This window comes from Centrocercus urophasianus, unplaced genomic scaffold (genome assembly GCF_019232065.1).
Source record: "Centrocercus urophasianus isolate 14NV4802_14NV808 unplaced genomic scaffold, USGS_Curo_1.0 seq_9, whole genome shotgun sequence".
Lineage (NCBI taxonomy): Eukaryota > Metazoa > Chordata > Aves > Galliformes > Phasianidae > Centrocercus > Centrocercus urophasianus.
Window position 1 is genome coordinate 1,598,563 of NW_024885532.1, and position 11,324 is coordinate 1,609,886.

An 11,324-nucleotide genomic window follows, 5' to 3' on the forward strand; every position below is an offset into this window, starting at 1 on the left:
CTGATCGTTTGGTGCTTTACAAAAGTCAGTAACAGGAATAGGTGAAGTATTGCAAAGATGCATTTCTGCTGTACTCGTTCTTAACATGGCAAGTTGTCTGGGTGAACTGCAGTGAGAAACATGTATTTCCCATGTGTTTATGTTGGAGAAATACATCAGAAGCACAGCAGTGCAATGTATGTTGGTGATATAAAGAGCCTTGAATTTTAGGACTGGAAGCTATAGGTTCTTGAACCTGTTTTTTTTAATTTGACAAATAGGTACGTTGTCTTCGAGATGTTAAAAATAATTGATGTGGTAATGTCAGAAATAGAAGAAATGAGTACTTCGCGATTGAGTAGGAATTTGGGAAGTTATTTTGAATGTTGGGATGCTGAAGATGCAAGCTTTAATGACGCAAGGAGCATTATTGAGAATGGATGTGTCAAAAAGATTATCAGCTTTTAGTGGAAAGTGTTCTACTTTATGTGTTTTTGAAGGTTTAATCAAAGTGTTTGAGAAGCTGAACCCGTTTTTCTACTTAGCATATTATTATTTATTATTTAAATCGTGGAGTCTTTGAGCTGCTCTGATGTTGTAGGTCAGGTTGGCTTAGCAGGTGAGTTTTCTGGTAGCATTCATTTCTCAAGAAAAAGTCTTTACTCCAAAAGAAAACTGCTTCTTTTGTTGCTAACCTTCTGTCTTCTGCTGTAGAAAGAAAATGACAAAGGATCCGCTAGTGAACTGTTAATGTGGGGAGCTGTAATGCTGTAGGGTTATGCTTCACATTTTATTTGCTAGATATGAAGAAGGAAAAGGTGGTTATGTTAAATTCTATGAGCACAGAAATTTTTGTCTGCTTTTCTCAAGGTTTGCATTGCTGTGAAACTGAGGTTGCCTTCATAAAATAAGTCGAGTAGGTGTCTATATTGCTTAAACTGGGGAAGCTTTCTGAAGGAGAAAGGCAGGCCTTTGGAAGAGGGATTCTGTCCATCTTCTGTGGCAGAGGAGAGGCTCAGACTTCAGAAATTTTTAAAACTCTTCTACATCTCTGTTGGGTAACCGTTGTGGGATGGATTCGTTCTTCTGCAAGCAACTCATGAAGTGCCTTGGGCTTGTGAAGTGTGCACTGGGGGGAAATCAACATTGCTGTGCTTTCTTAATGCACAAAGCCTGCAAGTTTCTTGCAAGCAGCAGTGGAAGACAGGCAAAGCAAGCACCTGAGGCAACACCAATTGCTGTCCACCTGCCCTAGGAATGATGGGCTGTGGGGCCTGTGTCTGCTGGACTGTGTGGGAGCTGTGTTTGGTTTTTGGGCTGATAAGAGTGTGAGGCAGCAGGCAATGGCAGTTTTCTCCCACGTATCATGAGCATGAGCAAGGGACGTCCTCACAGACAGATCAGGCTGGAGCTCATGGGACATGGAATAAATGCCTAACTGCGGGAACAGGCTAGTTTTTGTTACAAATACATTTGGATGGGCTTGGCAGATCTGTAGACACAGCTTTCCTTACAGGTGCGTCCTTATGTAAAACCACTGACAAACGAGTCTGGGGCTGTGCTTCCTTTTTGTGTGTGGGTACACCAGCTCTGTGTGGGATTGGTCATGCTTCAGAGTGCAGTTCTTGAAAGCTCAGAGGCAAAAACACTGCTGATCTGACGCTCCTGAATCCCACAGCATATTCTATTTTTTGCCATCCCCAAAGCGTTGCAGGCAAAGTACTTTTCTTTTGAGTGTAAATGGATGCAGACATCTCTATATTTTTGTGTTAATGCCGTCTCTGCATTGAGGTGCTGTTGTCGTTTGCCGTGTGTCTGATAGCATGGAACATCCAAAAATGTTTTTTCCACTTAAAATATTCTGAGTCATCAACCAGATACTCTGTAAAAATTGGATTAGAAGCAATTCCTGAATACGGCGCTCAGCGCAAGCCGAAATAGCTCAGTTGGGAGAGCGTTAGACTGAAGATCTAAAGGTCCCTGGTTCGATCCCGGGTTTCGGCAAGCTGTTTGCTTTTTTGCTTTTCCTTTTTATCCCCCTCTGCTCTCCGTACACCCCGGAGGCATCAGCAGACCGAGGCTGTTCCCGTACACAATACTCGGGACGTCCGGGCAGCCGCCCGCCGCGCCCCTCTCAAGCGGGGCGGCCTCACTCCCCTCACTCTTGGAAAAACCCGCTGAACGTGTGGGCCGAGCGGGTAGCAGCGCCCTCTGTCGGCAGCCGGCTGCAATCACAGCAGCGCTGAATGTAACCGGTCTGCGCGGACTGTCCGCCCAGCTCCTCGTTCTCGTTTCTCCCCTTTTAAGGTGGAGCCAATCGTTCGGATTTAACTGAAGCGTTATTTGCAAGGCTGGCATCTGTTTTTCAGCGAAAAACATCGTTTAGTTCCCAGGTAAACTGTCACAACCGTTCCAGATATACTCCTCCCTTTAACTTGAAACCATTAGGTTGTCGGTATGAGTGCTGCTAAACATTTTCTCCAAAACGTCTCTTGTACCCTTTCTCATATGCTGACATTGCAACAATACACCAAGTCTTTCGGCACTGACGTTATTGGTGCGAAACACAGGAGTGGCTCAGCTCCGTGCTGCTATTGAGCCACCTTTTACCTGAGCACGGAAAGTCATCGCTGCCTGCCTCCCCCTTTTGCCAGAACATCACACCAACCACTGTTCCCAAAATGCTTGTCCAATGTAAGGAGCACTCTGCCATTGGGTACCTGGTTAATAGGGCTGGGAGAATGCAATTTTACACCCTTAATAATAATGCAGGAAAATGGCTGTATAGCTGCTTATATCACTATTTTACCTAAAGATACTTTTTAAGCCTTTTTCATTCATTTGACAGTATTGCATCTTACCTGCAACAGCAATTCCCTCCTCACAGGTTTTGTGAAGTTGAACAGAAACTAAGAGACCCTGCACTGATGAGAGTGACTGCCTTGGGGATGCTGACAACAGAATCCAATTCTTAGAATCATAGAATCACAAGGTTGGAAAGGACCTACAAGAGCATCTAGTCCAGCCATCCTCCCATCACCATTGCTACCACAAGCACTGAACCACATCTTGCAGCTCCTCATCCAGGCGCCTCTTGAACACTGCCAGGGACGGTGACTCCACCACCTCCCTGGGCAGCCATTCCAGTGCCTGACCACTCTCTGAGAGAAAAAGTTCTTCCTTATGTCTAACCTAAATCTTTTCTGGCACAACTTGTGGCCATTTGTTGCCTGGGAGCTCGTTTGGTGTGGGATTTGGATAGTACAAATGCACGCAATGAGGCTGCAGGCCTGAGGTAGGAGAAGTTAATAAAATTGAGAACCTCAGTTTTGACATTTCTAAATTTCTGGCTGATTTTGCAGGCTTGTTGCTGCTTCCTGATGTGATTTGGCAGATTCTGAGAAAATAACCCCAATTGTTGCTGCTTTTTTGCTTTTATGTCACACTGTTTTCATTCAATTTTGTCTGCTTTACGCAACCTGCTTGTTAGCATTGCTGGTTTCCAGTTTTTTTTCCTGACAGTGAATGTCTTTATTTCCATTTATTTTTCAATTAGCTTGTCTTCCATGTTAGGAAGCAGACATGCTGCCTTCATGTTGGTTCAGTGGAACTTTTATTTCTAATCAGAAGGATCCTTCTGTACTACAGAGAAACTTCTTGGCCAATGTAAGTGTAATTACATTTTTAAGCAACTGTCAGATAATGAAACTGATACCTCACATGGATTCAAATGAAAATCACAATTTGCAGTGCTGTGGGATTTGGGTCATCTGCTTTGTCCATGACCATCCTCAGCTACTGAATCTCTGATTTTAGTGAATGGAAACCAGAGCAATGCTGTGCAGATGAGATGCTCCTTTACCTCCCTCCTGCCCCCAGACTTCTGCATCTGCTTCCTCTGTTAAGTCCTCCCCTTCTCCATGCGGAAAGCTGCCCTCCTGGTGCTTGTTGCTGCCTTGCCAACCTCTCTGTAGTGAGCAAACGTTACTCCTACATGTAAAATTTGCCCTCTTAGACTGAGAATCAGTCTGTTACAAAAGATTTGTATCTGTCTCTTGACTTTGTAGCCTGTGCTATTTACAGGTATCCATTAAATCTCATTTAGATATGCAGTATGATCAATACAAGAGATTTAAAAAACACGAGTCAGGACTCATGCTGAGCTTTAAGATTTTTTTTCCTTAGGAGCAAGGCATACTTATCATCTGCCTGCTATCTGATCTTATGAAAAAGAATTAGATCTGTGTTTTGCAGTTTTATGGGGAAGAAATGTATTTAAAAAGAAAAAATCCATCTGATTATGCACTTCTAGAATCTAGCACTCCCCATCCAATTTTTTTTTATTTTTAATTTTTTTTTATTTGAGTTAGCAAGATTGAAAAGCTTTATCTGCTTGAGTTCAGCTCAGGAGCCCCATGGAAACAAGACTTTTCTTCTCCAAATCCTCAGAAGGTTTCGTGTTCCCTCAGCCCATCGATGCTCCTGCTTTGCGCTTTGGTAGTAACACGGAATTCATGTTCCATGGTAATGTTGAAATAAGGAATTTATAGTATAGATTAGAAAGCAGATTTGGGGAAGTTGAGAACTTTTAACCATCAGTCCTGCTGTGTTTATCAATGTTATCTTTATTCCTCAGTGAACCTCAGGGGAAACAGTGTATTTTTGTTTGGATGTACCATGTATGTAATTGCACAAAGCAAGGGCACATTCATTGCTTTGACTGGCAATGTTCTTGAGGGTTAGCCCACATGACATGGGGGATGAATGTCTTTTGTTCCATTTTGTGTCTTCTATTAGGAGAAGTAGTAATGTTAATATCTTGAATAAAAACAGTGAGAGAGGAGTACCTTCTAGAACTGGCTCTAGGACCAACGTAAGGTCAAGGCCTTAGAAACTTCTGGTGTTATTTCAGATACTGCATCTGTACTGTCTTTCAAATTATTTTATTAATATAGCACAGAGCCAGACCTGGATTTTCTGTCCTGATATTTATTTCTCTGTAACTGGGCAATCTGTTGGCAGATACCATTCCTGGAGCTCAAGAAACATTGAGATGTTTTACTGAGGGACATGATTTAGTGGGAAATATTGGTGGTAGGTGAATGGTTGGACTAGATGATCTTGGAGGTCTTTTCCAACCTTGGTGATTCTATGAGGGCTTCTGCCTTACCCCTTTTGTTCTGCACATGAGATCTTTCGCTCATGCTTTCCTGACTGTGTGCTGACAGATGAACCATAGAGGCAGCCTGTGTGCTAGCCAGCTGGCTTCTTGTGGGTTTTGCACACAGAGAGCACCATGTGTGTTCAAACTAGGATATTGAAATAACTCATGTTTGACATCACATTTTGTCAGCCAGCATGTATCTGTTGTGTGTAAATCAGGTTGTCTCCTACCACAACTGTATACAGGGGATTAATCTCTCTTCACTTTAGGTACTTAAGTTTAGTTTCTGTGTTAGTCTTCCTTGTCACCTCTGATGATGAAGGTAGAGAAATTAGAACAGAGATGAGACATTACCTCTCCAGGATGCCTGTCTGAGAATGAGATGGGTCATCCTATAGGTCTGCTTCTTTCCCTTGATCAATTATTGGGAACCACACAGTAACTGAGATTTTGCTCTTTATCTCCCAGATGCCCAAGTTCATTAAGTGAATCCTACCTTATATTCTGTGACTATCTTGAGTGTTAATCTAGTTTAGAAACCGATGAAATAGCTCTAGAAATAAAGAAGTCTTTGGCACCCTTTAGACAGGCAGTTTCTACAGCTCTTGTGCAGATATAGTGGTGATCCTGAGTGGTAGATCTCCTTGTCTTTGTTTACACATTCTTTGTCAGCTGATGATGCTGAGATTAGTGGTGTTCCTTACTAAAGATGGTTTTGTCTACAAGTCAGTACTTTATTTACTTATACTATAAGTATCTTCAGCTTTCATCCCTGTTCCTTCATAGAATCATATAGTCCCCAAGGCTGCCAAAGACAGTCATCCTGTGCAGCTGTCCACATACCACCAATATTTCCCCACTAAACCATGTCTGTCCCTTCGTACAGCACCTAAACAATTTTTGTACACTTCCAGAGATGGTGTCTCAACCACCTCCCTGGGCAGCCCATTCCAGTGCCTGACTGCTCTTCTGGAGAGTAAATTTTTCCTTACATCCAACCTGAACCTCTTCTGGCACAACTTGAGGCCATTCCCTCTAGTCCTGTTGCAAGTTATGTGGGAGAAGACATTAACTCTCACCTCACTACAATCTGCACATTGTAAATTGTACATCTGATATGCAATGGAAGAAATATATCTATTTGGGTATAAAATGACATGTTACATTGTTAGCTGACTGATGATGCAGCTTCCTGATCTCTGAAGAGTTTTCTCAGATGTGTTAAATGAGGGAATAAGGCAGAAGATAACAAAAGAAAGATATTGCAAAGGAAATGGAACTGCTCATTATCTTTGACAAAGATGAATAATACTATGCACAGGCAGTACATGATTTCAAGTGTAAAAGTATCAGCAATTTCAACATAACATTTATTTAAGGCTGTGGAAACAGTTGTCACACACATCTACTATACTGAAACACTGTACGATTTTAGGATCTTTCTGAACAAACTAGAAATACACATATGCTTCAGCTATCTTATGCACTTGGAGAGGTGAGAAGCAAAGTGTAATCAAACTTGGAACTTGCAAAGTGGATGTCTTTAAGTAGTGATTTTCCATTGTAGTCTTCTCCTGACTTGTAGGAGTGAAGTTTAACTGGACTGCAAGGCCTAGTGAGGGATCAGTGGGAACCCAGGTGGGACTCATCTGTCTAAACATAAATCTTTAATGTGTATTGAATACCACTGAACCCTAGACTCTGCTAAAAATAAATAAATGAAGAAGATTATGCCCTTGTGTGATACAATTCATTCTATCCTAATGCGAGCACAGAAAACAAGCCAAGTGAATTGCACCCTAAAAGCTTTTTGTCTCCACTAAGAGAGGACCCTGTAGAGGGAGCCTTTGGTGACCAGTTCAATGTAGATTTCAGCAATCAATAGATGTCTAACATTAGGTGAGATAAATTTCATCCTCTGTCACCTGGAAGCCTGCTGATAAAATCAGGGAGAGATGGACGAGTGGAATTCACAATGCAAGGAAAGCTTGAGCAATCCAGAGTCCAGACTGATGGCACATAAGCACAGCAGCCTTACTGCTGTTGGCAAAAGGAAACTCACCTAAGACCGTGAAACTGTATTTAACTCAATATGAAATCATGGCTTTAAGTTTTGTGTATTTGATGTGAGGCCTGGCCAGGTTACTCTTCTCCGAGTTGCTTCTGTTCTAACAGTACTTGAATATACCATGGCATGTAGATTGATTTTTCAGTGAGGTTTCTAAAGGAAAAGCAGTCTGTAAATTAGAAAGTAACTGGATAAATAATGTAAATATGAGAAAGCAGGAGCTGATGAGGCTCCGTATCAAGAGGCATTTTGTGCAAGGGTGGGATCATGAGATCTCCAGAGCAGTTCTGTGTGCCTGAACTTTAGCCTCATTCTCCTGACTGCAGGATGAGGAGACAAAGGGTAATGCTGTGAAAGAGCAGTGGTCTGTGGGGGAGGAAGATGAGGATGCAGATCAATGAGAGCCAGTGTATGCTTACAGGAAGGGAAAAGCAGAATGGAATGGAAGGAGGATCAGAGAAAGCAGAGACAAGCAGTGAAGCAGTAAAAGGATGCATAATAAAGAAGATGCATAATAGAGTTATTCTGCTTTTGAACTGGCTTCTACCTTGTATATTAAGTAGCTTTGCTTCAGAGCTTGTCCAGTGAGATTCTTAAGTACTCAAACAATACATACTGAGTGGCAGTATTGGAAAACTGCTTCAGATCATGCATCTTGTGCTACAAAATCTAGAGCACATAAATTGACAACAGTTGAAATCAGCAGCCAAAATATTTATGTCACTTAAAATATAAACCAAGAGTTGGGTTTTGATGTATGCGTTGGCTAAAGATTAGCCTGAATTAATTTCCATTCAAAAGATTCTGAATATGTCTGTTTTCATGTTGTGTGCATGTCTAACATATGTTGCATGATTTTTGGGGCAATGAAAAAATATACTAAGCTATAGTCAGTTGAGTTTCTTGCTAACCAATGATGGGGAAATTCAAATTACAGCTGCTCTGCAATGGTAATTCATGATCAAACAATGATCTGGCACAGAGAGAGAACAGTAAGGCTTGACTGCAGAATCACAGAATTGTAGAGGTTGGAAGGGACCTCCAGAGATCATCAAGTCCAACTTCCCTGCAAAGCAGGCTGCACAGGTAGGCATTCAGGTGGGCCTTGAATATCTCCAGAGAAGGAGAACCCACAGTCCCCCTGGGCAGCCTGTGCTCCTTCACACTCTTTGTGAAGAAGTTCCTTTGCATTTTGGTGCAGGACTTCCTACGCTCCAGTTTATGGGCATTCCCCTTTGTCCTGTCCCCACAGACCACTGAAAAGAGGTTGGCCATGTCCCTTTGTCTCTCATACTTAAGATATTTATAAACATTAATAAGATCCCCTGTTTTAAAATGGCTGAAAGTGTGAGTGCCAGAGACAGAACTCCAGGTTAGGGAGTGAAGTTTCCCTTGCTTGAGGAGGTGAGAAATGCTTCAGCTTTGTGCTGTAGCAATTGTGGAGTGGAGTGCTCAGGGGCCACCTTCGGTAGGATTTTGTCACTGTATTGTTCCCTAAATCTCTTTATGTTTAAGCACAACTTTGTGTTTAAGTTACCTCAAGAAATACAGTAAAAAATCCCAACGCTGATAAGTACTTTTCGTCCATGTTTGAAACTTTTTCCATAGAATTAGAATCTATTCTTATTCAGATGAGGTTTATGACAATGTAATGTCCCTAAACTAAGATAAAGACTTGGCAGAATAAAGAGTCAGAAGTGTAGTATTTTCTTCAAAGAAAAGAAAGAAAAATATTCATAAAGGCTAAAAGTTCTAGAAGCATTCATTGTTTCTGCATGCTCAGCTTGAGATACCGAGGATTCACTTAATTAATTGAATGTGTGTGTATCTTAAGATATGGTGTCTTGGTTGTTTTTTTTTTTTTCTTTTGTTGATAGAAGTGTATTCTTGGGCTTTGCTCCTCTTGCCTCTTTTTTTTTTTTTTCACTTTCATCTTGATCCTTTTCTGCTTGCAGCTTTCTGTATAGAATTGTCTTTCTAGTTATCTTTGGAATTATCACCGCTCCTCATGAATCATCATATGGTTTATTTTTTCAGTTGAATATATTGAACATTTTATTTTCGACAAAATTCCTTTGGACAAGTAATTCCAAAGGCTAAGTACTTTTCTGTCCGGATGCTAATCTGTGCCTGATTACAGTAGAAGGAGCCTGAGAAACAATACTCTCATTATTAAAAAAGTGGGAACCTATTGCCTACTTGCAGCTCAGGAATTCTATAGTACTCCTGTGAGATGTGTGTAGGGATTTTTCTTGCCTGCTGTACCTTTGAGTATTCTGTTTTCAGTATTTCTGTTTCTCTTGCTAAAAAAAGAAAAAAATATATATTAAGCCCCAAGATGTTTAGCTATCCATATGGATCTTAGACAATAGTTTTATCTTAGGGATGAGCCTGTGCATTACAGACTACCAGGTAGCTGAAATACTGTGTTTGTGTACTTCTAATGCAAAGCCAAAATATTTTAACTCATCAGTTTGCCCCAATTCCAGCTGTGATAGCCTGACCCAGTATTTCACAAGAGCTGACAAAACAGTGTGATTGCAGTTTGAGTCTCCAAGGTTTCAGCCGTGGCTCAAGTGCTCATGTTAGTTGTTTGAAAGGTTCTTTCATAGCCTTAGAGAAGCAGCACTCATCAGCAGTGCCAATTCACAGAGATACTCATTTTCAAGAGACAGGAAAACCCCGTAGTAAATAAAAAGCCATTCAACATGATGTTGTAAAATTGGTACAGTGTTACTATTGTGTAGCCCTAATAACAGCTCCTTTGTTTAACCAGGTAGCTGAGGGGAAGCTGTAGTAAATTTGGATAGCGACTGACAATTGCCTTTTTGAAACGTTTCTCAGCAGACACTATGTGTCACACAGTGGGATCAACAGACTTGGAACAGGCACCGATATGATGTGGGAACTGTCCATTTGTCTGTCTATCCAAATGTTCTTACACTGAGGGCCCCGAGGACTAAGGACTAAAGCCTAACACTGTATCTATTCTACGTGCCTTAGCACATTGCCAGCTTTGTAAAATTACATAGTTGTGGTGGAAGGAAGTAATCATAAGAAAAATTACATGCTACTCTTCTGCTCATGCTTTTCTTTCCCGTGCTAACTAATCTTCATAGTGTCATCTATCTGCTATTGCTTTTCTCCATACTCTTATTCAACTTCTCTAAAAGTTACTTGTTTTTCCTACTTTCACTGTTAATTGCAGTAATGCGTAACGTTCATAACTTTGTCTCAAGAGTCTGCCTAACCTAGATTCAAGGACTGATTTTTTCCTAACCCAGAGAAGTGTTCTCAGGTGCTGAGGAGTATAGAGAGGAGCATAGTTCAGAGTGTTTTTGAGTTAGTGCTTCCATTTGTAATTTTTGAGCTTCTTCAACATATTTTTCCAACAATTAGTTTAGTTTTCCACCTTATTTTGCATTTTGTGTCAAGGACAGCAGAAGGCAAAAGCCATTTGCAGATCAATTGAATCCTAAGGGAGATGAGTTTAAACCCATTTCATATTTTAGGGATCAGCCTCTTCTCCCAGGTAAATAGTGATAGGATGAGAGGTGATGGCCTCAAGTTGTACCAGGAGAAGTTCAGGTTGGACATTAGGGAGAATTTCTTCTCAGAAAGAGTGATCAGGCACTGGAACGAGCTGTGCAGGGAGGTGGTGGAGACATTGACCCTGGAGGTGTTCAAGAAACGTGTAGATGTGGCTCTGAGAAATGTGGTTAATGAGCTTGGTGGGGATGGATTGGTGATCGGGCAGGATGATCTTAGAGGTCTTCAACTTCTCACTTTTGATTGAATAGTTTTATTCTTTTAGCACTGGAGTTGCATCATGAGCTGCATGCTAGCAGCTTTTAAAAGTTATTTTTTCTCAATGTCCTGAGAAAACTGCTTATCTGCATGTCTGGTATATGTATTGATCTTATAAATTGTGCCCTGCCAGGTGGGTAATAAATGCTCAGCTGTGACAGTTGTGAAAGTCTGTCAGCCAGACCAGCCCTACCAGTTATCTCTGGTGTAATGATGGGGGAAGGATTAGGGAGCAGACAAGTAATACTAACCCTTTTAAAAACAATTAAATAATTTATTTTGTATGTAAAAAGGCTATTAAGATAC

The 11,324-nt window shown here is 41.2% G+C and overlaps 1 non-coding gene across 1 annotated transcript; it reads left to right on the forward strand.

Moving 5' to 3' along the window:
• The first annotated feature begins 1,910 nt into the window (after window positions 1-1,910).
• On the forward strand, window positions 1,911-1,983 carry TRNAF-GAA. Its single transcript has one exon. It is a non-coding gene; the product is annotated as a tRNA-Phe (tRNA).
• The last annotated feature ends 9,341 nt before the right edge of the window (window positions 1,984-11,324 follow it).